At 38.0% G+C, this 16,530-nt stretch overlaps 1 protein-coding gene across 6 annotated transcripts in view; it reads left to right on the plus strand.

Annotated features, from left to right (window-relative positions):
* PKIB (cAMP-dependent protein kinase inhibitor beta) overlaps window positions 1-16,530 on the plus strand; it is a 116,199-nt gene that overhangs the window by 27,216 nt on the left and 72,453 nt on the right. For all 6 annotated transcript variants that reach the window (XM_077162790.1, XM_077162792.1, XM_077162788.1 and 3 more), the window contains one exon: window positions 2,257-2,360. The gene's annotated coding sequence lies outside the window, so the exon portion shown is untranslated. The remainder of the gene's footprint in view (window positions 1-2,256; window positions 2,361-16,530) is intronic.

Raw genomic sequence — 16,530 nt, forward strand, 5'->3', positions numbered from 1 at the left:
TTACTGTTTTGAGCCCATTTATATTATAGATTCAGCATGTCCTTGAAGTCCAGATATGATAGAGTATGATTCCTTTGCTGTTCTTTCTCTTTGGCAGCTAAAACAATATGCCTTAGACATGACATTCCCAAAAGGAAGCTGTAAGACTTAAGAGCGGGATCACAGCTCCCTTTCTGGGATCCCAATCTGAATAATCTAGTGTTAAACACAGAACGTACTGTTTTCACTTTTATGATTCTCCAGCGAGAGTAATGATGGTACTGCACATTCAGTATTTTATTGTGTTGTCTTCCTGGATTTGCAGAGAAACCTGGATTGAAAGACAGGATGAGTATTTTCCTCCCCCATTTGGTGAGCAAGGCTGTCATTTGCCCACAAGAAAGGAAATAGCTTCTCAAAGTCAACAACTGATAAACGGATGAGTTGGAGCTCGAACTAAGTTCAGTGCTTCTACCTTTATAGTATAGCACCCTTAAGGCTTTCCTGCAGTACTTCACTTGTGAGCTGTGAGAAAATGTGAGAAACAAAGCACAGCAGAGTTAAATTATTTGAACCCTTACTTAAAAGAGTGGCTAGCATAAAGCTCTTGGTATTTGGGAGAAACGATATTTTATTTCTGAATCACAGTGGACTACTTCCACCATATATAATTCTTGTGTTCTGTAGAAGCTATCAGTTGTGGTGCCAAAGTAATTGGTCTTTGGAGGACAGATTGGAGGAGAGTGTCCCGAAACCAGGGAGATGGGTGAGAGAAGTTGTAGTCTCTGAAAGAACTGGTGGCCTGGAGGCAGGTGTAGGGATGGAGGGTTGAATCAGATGGTGACTGGGAAGTGGTTGGCAGGAGAGGAGATGAAGCCCATTCGGAGCCTGGAATAGACAGAATTTGGTAATTGATTAGACAGGAAGAAAGGAGAGGATAAGAAACTACTGATCCCCGAATATATACTTTAAAACTGGACCCTCCTTTGCTTGAATAGCCGTAGTAGCTGAGATAGAGCATATAAACATGGGGATATTGATATTGATGGTTGCACAATGAGGAGAAAAAGGAACACAGTATCTCCATAAAAGAAAGAAACAAGTCTCCTCTCTTCTAGGACAACCAAGCATTTACTGTGTGTCTGTTCAAATACACAGAATGCCCAGTTGAAAGGGGGCTGGGTTGACCCAGTGATCAGTCGTTAACCACCTTTCAGAACTATATCTACGGAGATGAAAACTAAGTTGTTTTCTGTATTATTAGATTTATAATGGGAACTTTTGTTATATAAAGAGCTAGCAGGATATGAGCAGGAGAAACATACCGGTAAGACTTTAGCTATTCAAAGCAAATTTCCAGGTTCCCTCTCAATTTTGAGGCATTACATGTGGACTGGAGTTTATTGAATTATTTTATTGGGTTTTTCTTTTCTAGAATTCTGATCTATTGTATCATGTGGTTGAGGAATACAATGTCTTTGCTCTTTGGCATTGGAATTAAAAGATGAATTGCAGGGATAAAGTTGCTTTTAATTCACATGTTTGAAATAGGTGTCACTCAGCAAGTAAATCTATTTTCAGTGAAAATTTGAAGAAAATATATATATATATATATATATATATATATATATTGTTATATTGGCATTTTTACTGCCTTCTAAGAATGCCTTTGCTCATGTTTCACAGTTTAGAGACCACAAAAAGATTGCTCAAAATGCAATTAATGGGCTTTAATGGTGAACAAAATAATAAAAAGAAAGTCTCTTCTCATTTATAAGAAAGTATTGTGCTGCTGACTTAAGGAAATTTGCACTCCTCCTGCTTTAAATCAGAGATGTCCAAAATGAAAAAAAAAAAGGAGTGAGGACTTAAAAAAAAATAATAATGAACATTGTTTTTTAAATTGTGTGGCATTCGGTCATTAAATTAGATGTACTTGCCCAAGGAACTATTTGTTCTTTTCTGCAGGAGATAAGGAACTGCAGATGTTTTTTTTTTTTTTTTTTTTTTAAAGAGAGAGGGAGGAAGGGAAGGAAAGACAGAGAGAAGGAAGGAAGGATGGAAGGAAGGAAGGAAGAAAGGGAAACATCTTTAAACATTTTCTTGTTTTATTGTATTTTGTTTGTTTGTTTGTTTTTTACATGGGGTGGGGCCGGGAATCGAACCGAGGTCCTCCGGCATGGCAGGCAAGCACTTTGCCCGCTGAGCCACCGCGGCCCGCCCGGAACTGCAGATGCTTATCTTCATAAATCTTTTTTTCTTCCCCATTTCCTTCAGAGGTCATGGTACATTGAAAAGGCACTTGAACAAGAGAAATCTAGGGGAAGCTTGAAACTATCAAGTTATTGAGGCCACGCAAGGGGCAAAAAAACCCACCAGCGGTAAGTACACTTTTGTGTTCTTGATTGTGGTATTGAGGAGGTCCCTGAAATTGTCTTTGCTGGTATAAAGCCAGAGCACAGCAAAGAAAAGGTATGGTGGGAGGTTTTCAGTTTCAAAAAACAAATCAATGTACTTCAATTCAAGCTGGATAGACTCCATTGTTAATTTCAAATTAATAGCAAGTAATAAGTACTGAGAGATCCATGTATCCATTCTGTTTCTGTGTCTGTCTGCCAGGGACCAGTGAGTAGGAGAGAGACTGAGGTTGGGTTGCTATTTCCATACACAGCTATGCTTATTTAAATTGTTCTTAGTAGAGGCTGCTACCCTACCAGGATATGCTTTTAAATTTATAGCCTTTAAAACAGAAGAGAAACTCATCATATTACAATCAGATCTTAAAAACCTATGACTCTTCTTATAGAGTATACACGTGCAGATATATGGATTAAAAATCAAGTATCCTTGATGATGCTGATTAGTAGAAAGAGACTTCAAATTAATATTGAGAAATAAACAAGTTTCTGTGGTCTTAAGTTTATATAGACAGACGGATGGATGGATGGATGGATGGATGGATGGATGGATGGATGGATGGATGGATGGATGGATGGATGGATAGATAGATGGATAGATGGATAGATGGATAGATGGATAGATGGATAGATGGATGGATAGATAGATGGATAGATGGATGGATAGATGGATAGATAGATATAGCTATAGATATATTTTCCTCCCAAAGCACACACACCATTTATATAGGTTAATATGAGTATATATATGATTTTGTATATGCTCATATTCACCTACACAAATAGAATTTCTTTGAAAATTGAGGCCAAATCCGTATTTTACTCTTATTAATATCCCACGAAGATTCTTTTAGGCTGGTAAAATTTGTGTATGCACCCCCTCAATCCCTTAGGGCCAGCTCCTGCGCTCTGAGAGTGAGAACCGCCCTCCCCTGTTGCAATGTAGATGATAAACCGGGAGAACACTAAGTCTGGCCTGGCCGGTGGAAAGGCTCTAACATTCTCCTCCCACCCCTGGATTCCCATGAGAACAAAGCTCCGAGGGAACAGGAAAGAGTGGAAGAGATTAATTTTGGTTTAGGATCGTTGCCTGTTTTTTTTCAAAACCAGAACAACTTTCTGTTAACCCACTGTGATTTCATTTTCACATTGGTAATGAATGCATTTCCATGTTTCATTAGAGCATTTTCCCCTAATGTGAAGATTTAAATTTGCTAATAGAGAACTCCATATCTGAACTGTGAAACACCTTTTATTATAAGATAATTTCACACAAATAATTTTATCAAAAACATTTGTATTTCTGAATAAGCAACTAGAACCACCATACTAGGAAAGAATAGTAAGTAGAATTATAAATATTAATTTTATATTTAAAGAAAATTAAAATTGATATATAATTCCTAATTTATATTGTAAATAAAGTCTGGATGTTCAGTGATTTATGAACAGGATCTCATTTAGTCCTCATGATAATTTTGTGAGGAAGGTTTAAAAAAAGGTATGATTATATTCCCTGGGATGAAAGTGTGTCTTGCCAGATGCACACATTTAGCTAGTGGGTGGTAAAGTTAGCATTTGGACTCAATTCTGCCTAATGCTTAAGCACTCTGTCCTTGACCAGCTTGGAAAGTTTGGCAGGAGCTAAAATACTCCCTGCATGGATGGGCATAGTATCTTGTTTTCATCAGGTATTTATAATCAGTTGTTGAAAATATACATTTTTAGGAACATAGCATCCTCATGGTCTATGAACTTTTCTAGAAAACCAAAAAAAGTCTCTCTGATTCATTTAATATGAAGTATGTTACTAAGAAGTAAAACCAAAAAGCCAAAAAAGTGAGAACTAATAATGGTAGCACAAAAAAGAAAACCACATCACTGAGCTTTCCATAGAACACTGTGGAAAAGCAGTCAAGCCGTGCTGCCTGGGGCAAGGTATTGCTGGCTGTAGAACATGTAGTGCAGAGCCAGGAGCCATGAGGAAACAATCTTCTAGGAAAGAGGGGACATTTGTATCCCTGTACATGGGAGAAGTCCGAGGATCAGATGTGCATGCTTAAGACAAGATTCGTGCTGGAAAGGGTGAGTGAGGCCTCTACGTTTGACCCAGAGAGATTCTCTAAACTTACTGTAAGGGTAAGCCTCTGGATACAGACTTAAGTAACAGATGCCTCAGATTCTAAATTCCAGTGCTAACACATCAAAATATTGAGATATCCTGTTTTGGAACTAAAGGTTCCAAAACATACAGAGAAACAAGAAGTAATGACCTGTGCAGAGGAGAAGATTAAAACATTAGAAACCATCAATGAGGAGGACTACACCTGGGACATGCCAGACAAAGACTTTAAAATAATGGTTCTAAATATGCTCAGAGAGCTAAAGGAAAGCATGGGCAAAGGATTAAAGAAAATCAGGAAAATGAACAAAGAGAGAATATCAGTAGAGAGATGAAAAGTCTGAAAGGAAGCAAACAGAGCTGAAGACCACAGTACCAGAAATTAGAAATTCCCTAGAGGGATTCAACAACAGATTGGAGCTGGCATAAGAGAGAATCAAAGAACCTGAAGATAAGACAATGGAAGTCATTCAGTCTGAGGAGGAGAAAGAAGAAAGAACGAGATAAAATGGACAGAGCCCAAGGAACCTGTGGGACACCATCAAACACCATGTGGAAGTCCCAGGAGGAGAAGAAAGAGAAAATAGTCAAGAAAATAATGACTGAAAAATCTCCCAAATTTAATGAAAAATATGAATATATACATCCAAGATGTTCAATGAGCTCCAAATAGGAAAAAACCCAAACATACCCATACAGTGACAAATAAATAGAGATTTCTAAAAGCTGCAAGAGAAAAGCAGTGTGTCATACAAGGGAACCTCAATAAAATGAAATGCCAGTTTCTCATCGGAAACCACAGAGGCAAGAAGGCAGTGGGATGACGTATTAAAAATGTGGAAAGCAAAAAATTGCCAACCAAGAATTCTGTATCTAGCAAAACTGTCTTTCAAAAGTAAGGGAGAGAGTCTAAGGCATTCCCAGATAAACAAAAGCTTAGGGGATTTGTCACCACTGGACCAGCCCTACAAGGGATGTTGAAGAGAGTTCTGCAAGTCGAAAAGAAAGGACAATAGATAATAGATCGAAGTTTGCATGAAGAAAGAGCTCTCTAGTGAGGGGTAAATATAAGTACTTATACTATTGTATTTTGGGTTTGTAACTCCTTTTTACTTCTTGTAGGATGTAAAATGCAAATGTAGGAAATGTAAAGATGTATTAGTGTTTTTGGAATCGTAATGTACAAACATGTAATTTGTGATAAGAACTATATAAAGGTGGGTGGACAGAAGATAATAGGAGCATGTTTTGTGTATACTATTAAAATTGAGTTGGTATTGAACAAACAAGATTGTTACAGATTTAGGATGTTAAATTTAAGTCTCATGGTAAATATAAAGAAAATATCGGAGAATATGCAAACTCATAGAGACCCAAGTTGGAATATGGGTTACCAGGGGTGTGAGTGGGGAGGTGGGAAGTGAATGCACAGTGGGTGTAGGGTTTCTGTTTGGGGAGATGGGAAAGCTTTAGTAATGGAAGGTGGTGGGGACACCATAGTATTGTGAATGTGACTAATCCCATACAATGGTATGCTTGGGGGTGGTAGAGAAGAAAAAGTTTGTTGTATTTATTTTCCCACAATTAAAAAAAAAAAAAGCTGCCAACGAAACGGTGATAATTAAGTGTAATCCATGATCCTGGGCGGTATCTAGGAAGAGAGGAGAAAAGATTCAAAGGGATATCATTGGGGCATATGGCAGATTTGTAATAGAGGCTGCATGCTTTCTATCAATGTTAAATTTCTTGAACTTGATAACTGCACTTAAAGTAGCTACCGAAGTAAATATCCTTGTTCTTAGAAAATGTATATGGCAGGATTAACATTTGAGGAACATGATGTGTACAATCTACACACCAGTGTTCAGAAAATGGATTGATAGACAGACAAATAGGTAGATAGATGAATAGATAGAATGATACAGAAAATGTTGCAAAATGCTAAAATAGATTTATCTGAGTTTGGGGGGAATAGGGGTACGTTGGAATTTTCTGAATGGCGTTTGTATTATTTTTGTAACTGCTCTGTATGTTCGAACATATTTCAAAATAAAAAGTAAAAATATTTAATTGAAACACTAGCTAATTGAATCAAGAAAATATTTGTTTTATTATTCTATGCAGCAAATGATATTTTTCTAGAAATGTGAAAGTGGTTCAATATTAGGGAATTTATTAAAATAGATTCCAACAGGTATTTGATAAAATGCAACTATATTTCTTTTAGAAAGCAGACATAGATCCAACATATTAATTTAAAAATAGAGTGAGATGTTATTAAAATTTAAGAAGAATGTGTTCAAGAAAAGAAAAACATTAATAACCTGTTGTATGCCCAATTTCATTCATTATAGCTAATATTGTTCTATAGATTCTGGCCAATAAGCAAAAAAAAAAAAAAGCTATGAAAAATATGGATTACTATCATTCTCATTTCACAATTAAGAAAGTTGGGACCCAGAGAGGCTGAGTAACTCACCCAAGATCACACAGCTAATATGTGACAGAACTAAATTAGAATGCAGACAGTGTGACTCATGAGTCTTTGATCCTAATACTATGCTTACTGCCTCTCACAGTTTATAATTATGAGACAGGAGGAGACATCTTTTTCTTCTTAAAAATATTTTTACTACAAATCCCAATGGAAACTGGAGTACAGCCATATTAGAGATAAATTTTATAAGCCAGTTGATTTTTCCATAGCAGCAACAAATGGAAAACCTGATGGAAAATCCACTCACAATAGCAATGAAATACCAAATATCTATGAATAAACCTTACCATAAATGTTCAAGAATTCTTTAAATGAAAAAATAACTTTTATTGTGGAGCATGAAATAAGATTAGAGTTAACGGAGATTTATGTCCTGTTCCTGCAAGAGAAGAATAAATATTGTAAAGAGGTTAGCTTTCCCAAATTAATTTTTAAAGTTAACAAGACTTCATTTCAAACCCTGGAGAGATTTTGGGTAGAGCTTAGCAAAAATTAAAAATTATTTGGAAAAATGGGCACTTTGGGAAAAACAAATTTTAGAAAAAGGAGACTGATGAAGAAGGAACTTGATATTTCCAGGTATTAAAATATAAGATTAAAATTATTAGAACAGTACCATACTTTTCACTAAAATAGAGACTCAAGATTAGCAAAATCAGCTTTGAAATTCCCAAGCAGATCTGAGCATATGAAATAATATTATATATAATAAAGCCAACATTTCATGTCAGAGGAGAAAGTATTAACTCTTCCAAGAAGCACAACTGCAATAATTAGTTAATATTAGGGAAAAAATGTAAAGTTGAATCTTTTCTATATTATATATAGAAATTAAATATAAGGTTCTAAAAAAAAAGAAAAAGTAATGAGACATAATAGAACTTGAGGTGAATATTATTATAATCTTATCTAAAATGACTTCAAAGGCAATAATCATACTTGAAGACTGATAGACTTGACTATAAATATTTTCAAACTTCTGTTTGTTATAAAGAGGAGACTCAAACAGCCTAAACCTAACAATGTGTTCAAAAAGTCCTTTTGCTTAATTTTTTGGACTTCAGAGATAACATAATAAATCTGTAATTTTGAGCTAATGTACCAAATACAACACCACTGTTTAAAGGCTCAATAAAGCAGAGACTGGCCTGGGATAGTACTAATTTGGTGCTGTAACCCTGCATTTCACATGCGCAGAGAATCATAGAAATTTTTGTAGGGCGGATATATAGTACGTCTTAGCTAACAACAAAGATGGTGACATGGAAGGAGAATTGTTCCACCTAAAAAGGTCAATGAGATTTGAATGATAGGGTCCAAGAGAGCAGGGTATTTCAACCTAGGCAGCTTTATAATTCTTACATGTGCCAGGATATTTTATTTCAACAAAAGCAATAAGTAATGTCTGACTTTTTGCAGTGTGTTAAGACAAAAGTTATCTCTAATAAAGGTGAAATAATTCCAATTTCCTGTCTTGAATTAGGCAGTGGATGTTTGCAGAAGAGTGATGCAATGATAAAATTTGGAGGGAAACTCTCCCGTTTTATTATAGAGGAGGATGAACAAAAGATTAATTTTCTTCACCTCCCCCAGAGTTGTTTTCTCCTTCAAGGTTGGGGCCCCAAAGCAAGTGTTGAACATGTGATAATAATCAGTGAACAGTGAAATGAAAAAATGTATTAATTTAGGTGAAAATCTCAGATGTTATCGGCCTGTACTGCAACAATCAATTCACACCGACAGTAACAAACAATCTCTGCCCCCAGCTATACCAGCACAATTGCTGGACTCGCAGTCTCAAATATCTCATGGGAAAAAGTGACCAGTGGGCTCATGAGCTTGCTAGTTTCTACTTCACCTGTTCCCTCTCCCTGTCAATGCATTGATTCCTGATGGCTGCTGTTCCTCCTGAGGTTACATCCCCCTGCTCTGTGCCTTACTCCTAGCCATCTGAGATGGCCTTTCGTCTGTGTTGCCCTTTATTTCCAGGCCCAGAGAGCCCAGTGTTCTGCATTCAGGTGCCCTTCCCCTCCTTTCTTACACTGACCGTGTTTCCCTCAATCATGTTTTTACTTCAACCCTCTTTTGCCACCAACCCGAGAGAGTTTCTTGTTTTTCATCTAACTTAAGGGCTGGGACAGCTCATAGGTGGCTTTTTCCCAGCGCTTAGTTGGTCCTGGGAATTGGCCAACAGCCATCGTTGGATGTGCCCTTCCTATGAGGAGCCTATCTAGGCTGCTGTGACAAATGCCACGCAGTGGGTTGGCTTAAACAACTGGCTTACTCTTTGGAAATAGAAGTCAAAAATTCAAAATATCAGCAAGGCTTGCTTTCTCCTGGATTCCAGGATGTTCTGGTGCTGGCTGCTGGTGATCCTTGGGGTTCCTTGGCCTATTTCTCTGCTTTCGTCACATGGTGAGATCTTCTCCTTTTGTCTGCTCTTCTGGTTTTCTGCTGACTTTAGCTTCTTACTGCGGTCTACTCAACTTTTGGCTCCTGGTTTCTTCTTTTTAGAAGGCCTCAGTAATATGCTTTAAGACCTACCCTGCTTTAATTGGGCTATACCTTAACCCAAAATCACTTCAGGTGATCCTGTTTACAATGTGTTCACATCCCCAGAAATGTGAATTAAGATTAAGAATGTATTTATATTGGGGTATATTGTTTGATACACCACAGATCCTTTGGTACTCATGGAGTTATATTCCTGGCAAATCCATCATGCTAACTCATGAGACATGCTCTAATTTATCTAAATCTAGAAAATAATACATATCCTAGCTTTAGTATCCTTGATAAACAAACATTGGTTTTTAAACGTGAAACTTCATTTGTTAACAGATGTGCATACATGATGCATGGATATATATATATATATATAATTATTATCCTTCAAAAAAAAAGGCCTTGAACTTAGCTAAAAGGAATGTATAAAATATTTTCCTCTTGAGGGTAACAAAAGCAAAAGAGAGACTTAGCCATTTTGTTTTAAACAAGACTAAAAAGTAAGACAAACACAACCCTACAGAGAAATAAATCTTGTTATTTTTCATGCTTACAAGACTGTCACTTTTGAAGACTGTTAAAAGCTGATTGTAAGCAGTGAGTTATGGAGGGCAAAATGGCAACAAAACAAACAAAACTGCCAGCAACAGAGCAGAACAAACCAACACCCTCGCAAAGGAGCCAGATCACGTAAAGGGAATATGGTACAAAGAATGGAGGTAGTCTGTGGCAGTTTACTATAATTATCAGCGATCAAATTAATTGCCATGTAATGTTTGTAGTGTTTGCAAAACTCATTTCTCATTCCTTAGTTCAATAAGGATTTATCCCATCTGTCCTGTGCTGAGCACTGTTGTAAGCACCACAGATGCAGCGTTGAAGACCCTTTGCAATTTCCCAGGGTTTGTGAACCCCCAGACTAGACATGGAGGCTGAGATAAAAATGGACTAGAAGGCTGTGAGTAGGCTCAAAAGAGTATCCTATCGGTAGTGGCAGGTGCGTCACGCCGAGAGGTCCTAGGGATGGAGGGCTGACTTCCTTCAGTTATTTGAGGAATAGCACGTACAGCAGAAATTCAATCTGTTTGATGAGATTGAGAAGGCAAAACGAGATTGAGTGGGTGGAAATCAGAGGAAAGCACATTTTTGTCTATTCAAAGGAGAAACTGTAATGAGCTCCTTCCTCCTGAGGTGATTTCAGAAGCTTGGCGCTGAGCACAAGGGAGAAATGCATGGGATAGTGGGGTAGGGGGAGGGTCAATGACTAACTCCTTTGTGAAGACCACTCTTCCAAGATTGGTTATTGACTCACTGGTTGGGAGGGGCTGCCCTTGAAGACAGGACAGTGAGGGCTGCAAGGTTGCCTGGGGTGGGTTGGACCCAAGAGCTGCTCCAATTAACTCTTAGACCACAGCCAAATAAATCTCTTCTCTCTGAGCCTTAGTTTCTACAGTAGAGAAATGGTGATAGTAATAACATAAATCTTACAAGACTGGGGTGAGGATTGAGTAAACTGAGTGCAAATGAACTGATTTAAAACATTTGGCGTATAGTAGCCACTGGAGAAATAGTACTATTATTATAGGGAAGTGGAGTCTCATCTTGGGAAGTAGCTGGACTGCCTTATGCAATCCAGAAAGTTAAAACGATACCCATTAATGTAGAAAGTCCTTCTCTTCCTACCCTGGGATTTGTAAAAATTTCAGGGATTTCTTGGCAAAATGTGTAGTGAGATATAGGAGACATGCTTACTTATTTGTCTGTTTTTAGATGCTGGAAAGCTTTCTTTTTTTTTAAGCTCATTCTTGGTTTTTCTTTTTGTTATGCTAAGTGATCCATATTGTCAACCTCAGTTGGCCATCTCAAAGGGAATCTTGGACACTGTGTTAGAGCCTGTTCCCAGGGAGCCTGCTCATGAACGTTGGATGGGTTTGAAGGTTGCTGGGGCTTTGGTTGTAATGAAGAATCTGCATTTCAGTTAATTCCTGCTTGTGTTTCATTCATGTTTTGGGTATCAATCATTGAATGATTTGAATTAGCCTTTAAGAAGGGGCTCAGATGGTTTTGCTATATCCAGGTGGTGCCAACATGAACTAAAGAAAGCAATTAATGATCACTTGTGTGGCATCACACAAACAGACTACGGTTGATATCACGGTATGCTTACCAGCTACAGTAAATGAACCATTTCGCTATATTGTGCTCACTTTTCCAGGCTTGTCGCTGATTATTTCCATCTTCTTTTTGGTTTTGGTAGTCCTAACAGCCTCTTTTCCGTCCTTTTTTTTTATTGTAACTTATAGATTCAGCCCTTTAAACAATGCAGTGAAGAATACATAATAAAATCACCCCCATCCAGAATCGACACATTATTGTTTTGTAATATTTGCTTCAAATCTTTCTTTTTAAAGAAATAAAATGCTATAATTAGTTGTTTTTCATGGTCGCATCTATGCTTTAGTGTATATCATTCCATTCCACTTTAGAGTTCCACCAATGAATTTATGGAATCATTGCCAATATTTGGTTCTAATTTGTATTTTTAAAGTTTACAAAAATAGTATTGTACTGTCTTTTAGCAACACTATGTTTTTAAGATCCATGAAGTTAGATACAGTCCTCGCTCTTGTTCTCCCTTGTGACTTCTGTGTTTCACTCGATAAGGCATTTGCTATCTCACATCTATTGGCCCTTCTTACTCCCAGATGGGGTCCATGGATGACAGGATGTTATTGCTGGAAAAGTTATGGGAAAACATAGCTTTCTAATTTACTTCTTTATATATTGTCCACAGTGGGACCTTTTGAAAAGGACAAAAGCTAAGAGAGATGGGAAGTCAGGAAAACATGAGTAAACTAGAACTTTCCCAGGCAAACCAGAATGGAGCATCTGCGTGCACATGAGGAAAACAGGGCCGTGAGAGGCTGTGACTTTCCCAGTTGCACAGCCAGTTCCTGGCAGACCTGGGAATCCCCAGCACAAACCTCAAAACCAGACAGTTGCATGGTACAAGATATAGCAAGCTATCCTTTCCATTATTAACTTCATCTTGTTGTTTATGTTTAAAAAAGATGGAGGGAAGTAAGAAAATATATTCTTAGGGCCACCTTATCAGGAAAATGCTAGATGCCCTACCTTCAGGATGGCTGGTCACAGTCTGGCTTGATTCCATCATTTTCTCCTTAGGATTTCTCTTTCCCCTGCCCAGGCAGACCACGGCCTCTATCCACTGGGTAAAACACTCACTCCCATTTGTCCAGATAGGTAGGTGAATGTGGTCAGGTAAATCAGGTTCCACTGGTGATCAGAAGTTATCACTTTTCTAGTTGTCCTTTTCCTACTGTTGCATTGATTGTGGCTAGTTAATGAATCTGGCAGGTGTGTCTGTGTGAGGTTTGGGTGTGCCAGGGCTGTGCTAGAGAAGGTGACTCAACTCTTAAACCACCAGGGGTTACATTCACAATTTTGTTATGCAATTTCCTTTAACGTGGCCCAGTCTCAAGTGTTCTCCGTAGGAAGAGAGTATTGCTGTTGTCTCATTGTACATATTGTGTTAGGACGAATAATTCCTTGTTTATTTTTATTTTAAATTTCTAAACTAATGCAAGTCCTAGGATTAAATGGCTTGCAAATAGCTTTTAAATTTTACTCATTTCAAATTAATTTTATACATTTGTAAGATAAAGTCATTATTCTTGACTACCTACTGGAGATACAAATTTAATTGCTAAAATATTCCATATAAGTCAATTGGTACCTTGAAAGTGAAGATCCATCATGTGTTGAGTCTTAAGTTTTACCTAATTACGATCTTAATAAAAAAATTGTGGTAAGTTGATTTTTTATGAGTAAATTCAGCATGTAAAATCCTAATTTACAGATGCCTGAGAACACTTAATTATTTGTGGATTGATTTAATGTCGATCTATTATCTACATCGTAAGCATCACATTCATGATAACTGGAGACATAAAAAATCAAATTCCTAAGAAATATACTAAGAAAGTATGGCTAACTGCTCATGGTTGTTTTTAAACACCACTGTAAAAGGTCAAGGAAATAACTCTTGAAAAGAAATCATCATCTAAAAGCTGAACAAGAGTTAATTATTATTTGTCTCAGATGATGTATCTTCAAATTGCTGGAAGACGTCATGGATATTTTTATTGCTGTGTATAAAAGTCTAATGTGTAGCTCAGCCCTTCCTGTGGACATGGCAGCTGCTGCTCATAGCATGGAGCAGTGTGGCTGAGAAGGAAAATGTATCTAAGTCACGGTCAAAAACTGCATATGTGTATAGGCTGTTCTTTGGTTTAGTTTGGTTAATAGTTGTGTTGTTATTTGTGTATCACATAGAACATGGCTCAGCTTTGTGAGCTGACTTCTAAGGGATCACCCAAAGTGAACTGTTTCATTGACTATTATTATTGACGTGAGATTTGGGGGTCTGTGGTTAGTAGTTAAATGCATGTGGTGGCTTGGCCCCATCAGATGAAGTTGTATTTTCAGTGGTACTTGTGCAATATTTCTTGTGCTGTTTTCGCTTCTGGCAAACTACTCACCTGTCATAAGGAATTTCATTGTCTTTCTGTTTGAAGTGCACAAAAGATTTGGGGGAAAGAGCACTGAATGTTGGAGGTCAAATCTCTATTTTAAACATTGTTTTCTCACAGTCTGGTTGTCTGAGTCTCAGTTCAGAGACACAACACGGTGTAGTGGGTCAAAGCATTGATTGCCGGGGTTGAAACCCACTCGTGCCGTTAATTAACTGTGTGGCCCCGTGCAGATTATTTACCCTCTCTTTCTCAGTGTCTTCATTTGTAAAATGCAAATGGTAATAGCCCCTTTCTCATGGGATTATTAAGGTTTATCAGTTAGTCAATATTGATATTGAAATTGGTAGAGCACTTAGAATTGTCCTTATAGAGACTGACAAAAAGAATTTAATGTAATTGGACTTCACTGGATTCAGTGATTTTGAGAATATTTCTAGCTTGAAGAGTGTAGAGTCTATTTCTTGCCTTTGTTTTCAATACCCATGAAATGTGTTAAACATATGCTGGTTGTTTGCCAAACCCCAACCAAGACCCTTCCTGCCAACCCTATGGAACACCGGGCTCTGAACTTACGCTGGTGAAAACTTTGTTTAAATGCAGAATACTGATGGTTATGTGGTCTCCTGTTGATGATCCTTTTTTTGTGTCACTTGTTTTACGTCTGTAGAGAATTGCTTTAAAAGCTAGACAAAAGGTGTACACATGTCACACTTGTACAGTGTGTGGTGACCCCTGTGAGTGGACCTAGAGCTTGTTCCTGCATCGTGTGGCCATGCTAATGTCAGGTTTTCATTTTTCAATTTCTGTCTTTATAAATGCGGTACTGGATGGAAAGGCTGTTTGGAAAACTGAATGTGTTGATTGCTTTTCACCTTGTATTGTTGTGAACATATTCCATCTTTTGTCAGTTTTCTTTAGGTTGGTTCAAGACTTCTTTTTTACACTTGTCACACCCCCATCACACTTTGTTGAACTGGCTCTTTTAACTGTGCTGGAAGCCTGTTAAATTGGAATATTTGTTGAAGGTAGGGCAGCCTAAAATTGTCATAATAAGAGTTTGATGGTGGGTGAGCCACGGTGGCTCAGCAAGCAAGAATGCTTGCCTGCCAGGCCAGAGGACCCGGGTTCGATTCCTGGTGCCTGCCCATGTAAAAAAAAAAAAAGAATTTGATGGTAGAGGGATGAATTAGTTTGTTTTTAAAGATAGGGTATTGCCTACCAAGGTAAAAGAGGCCGTGAGAGTCACAGCTAGTTTCAGTTGATGAGAGAAAGTCCAGCCAAGCCCGTGGACTCATCCAGAGAGAGTGATGATGGTAACGGGAGATGGTCTTGGCAGGAAGGGGTCAGAGTCCAGGAGGACCCAAGGAGCAGCAGGTAGTGTCCCAGCAGGTAGGTAGGCTGTGGTGACACTGAGCCTGGAAGGGTGATATCCAGGCAGATAAACAGAGAGGTCTGATCACAGATAGGGAGGTGGGGACTGGAGCAGGGCCTGAAATCCAGCTAGGGCCAAGGCCTAGGCAGTAGGTGCTATCCAGGTGAGTAGGCTGTGTGGGTAGGTCAAAGATGACTTGTGATGAATGCCCTCAGGTCTGGGCTCGTGTGGGCTGGAGGGAGCCAGGCAGGTGTTATAGAAGCTGACTTTGATATCCCTTAGAATACACTCATGTGACTGTTTTTTGAAAGTTGAAAAACTGATGTTTTCAAATGTTAAACAAATTAAATATAAACAAAACTCTATTTTATTACTAATGAGGAAGATTAGAAGCCAACTTGTATATTATCAGCTTTGCCCTCTCTTGGTAGAAGTAGCTGTAGCTTTTGAATCAGACTGAATTCCATGTGGTTGCAACTGTGCACCTGGGGCCCGGGTTAAGTGGTGCCCTCAGTATGGAGGTGTTATCATTCCCTGCTCTTCACAGATGTACCCTTAGGAAGGGGTCATGTCTCGGAGAAGGGAGCATAAAAGGATTAGAATGCAGCTGGTTGCTTCTGGGTAAAACTTGACTGGAATGTAGCAGGAAATGTGGAAGTTGCTGAAATTAGTTTCCTCCCAATGGCAGGGAGTGTCTACCTTCCTTTTCCCTGGCAGTCGTTATTTGGGGAATGTCAAGCTCAGTTATTTTACTCAGGAATGCTCTGCTTCTAACCAGGATCTCCAATTCCAAGAATTAGGAAGGAAAATTGGACATTGCCTCTTTGGCCTGAATCATCACTTTTAACAGCTTTCTTCTACTCATCTTAGACCTTATACCTACTGACATGTTTGTTATTAAGGAAGAAATTCCCTCAAATAGAACAATCCAAGAATTATTGTGTTCTGTATTTTAAATTATGTCTTAGGCTGATTTCCACTTTTCATTTTATTAGGTTATTATGAAATCAGAGCTTCATCATTAGTTATTTCTCTAGGTACTATTTTCTGATAGACTTTCTTTATATTGGTGAATGTTGTAT

This window comes from Tamandua tetradactyla, chromosome 5 (assembly GCF_023851605.1).
Source record: "Tamandua tetradactyla isolate mTamTet1 chromosome 5, mTamTet1.pri, whole genome shotgun sequence".
Lineage (NCBI taxonomy): Eukaryota > Metazoa > Chordata > Mammalia > Pilosa > Myrmecophagidae > Tamandua > Tamandua tetradactyla.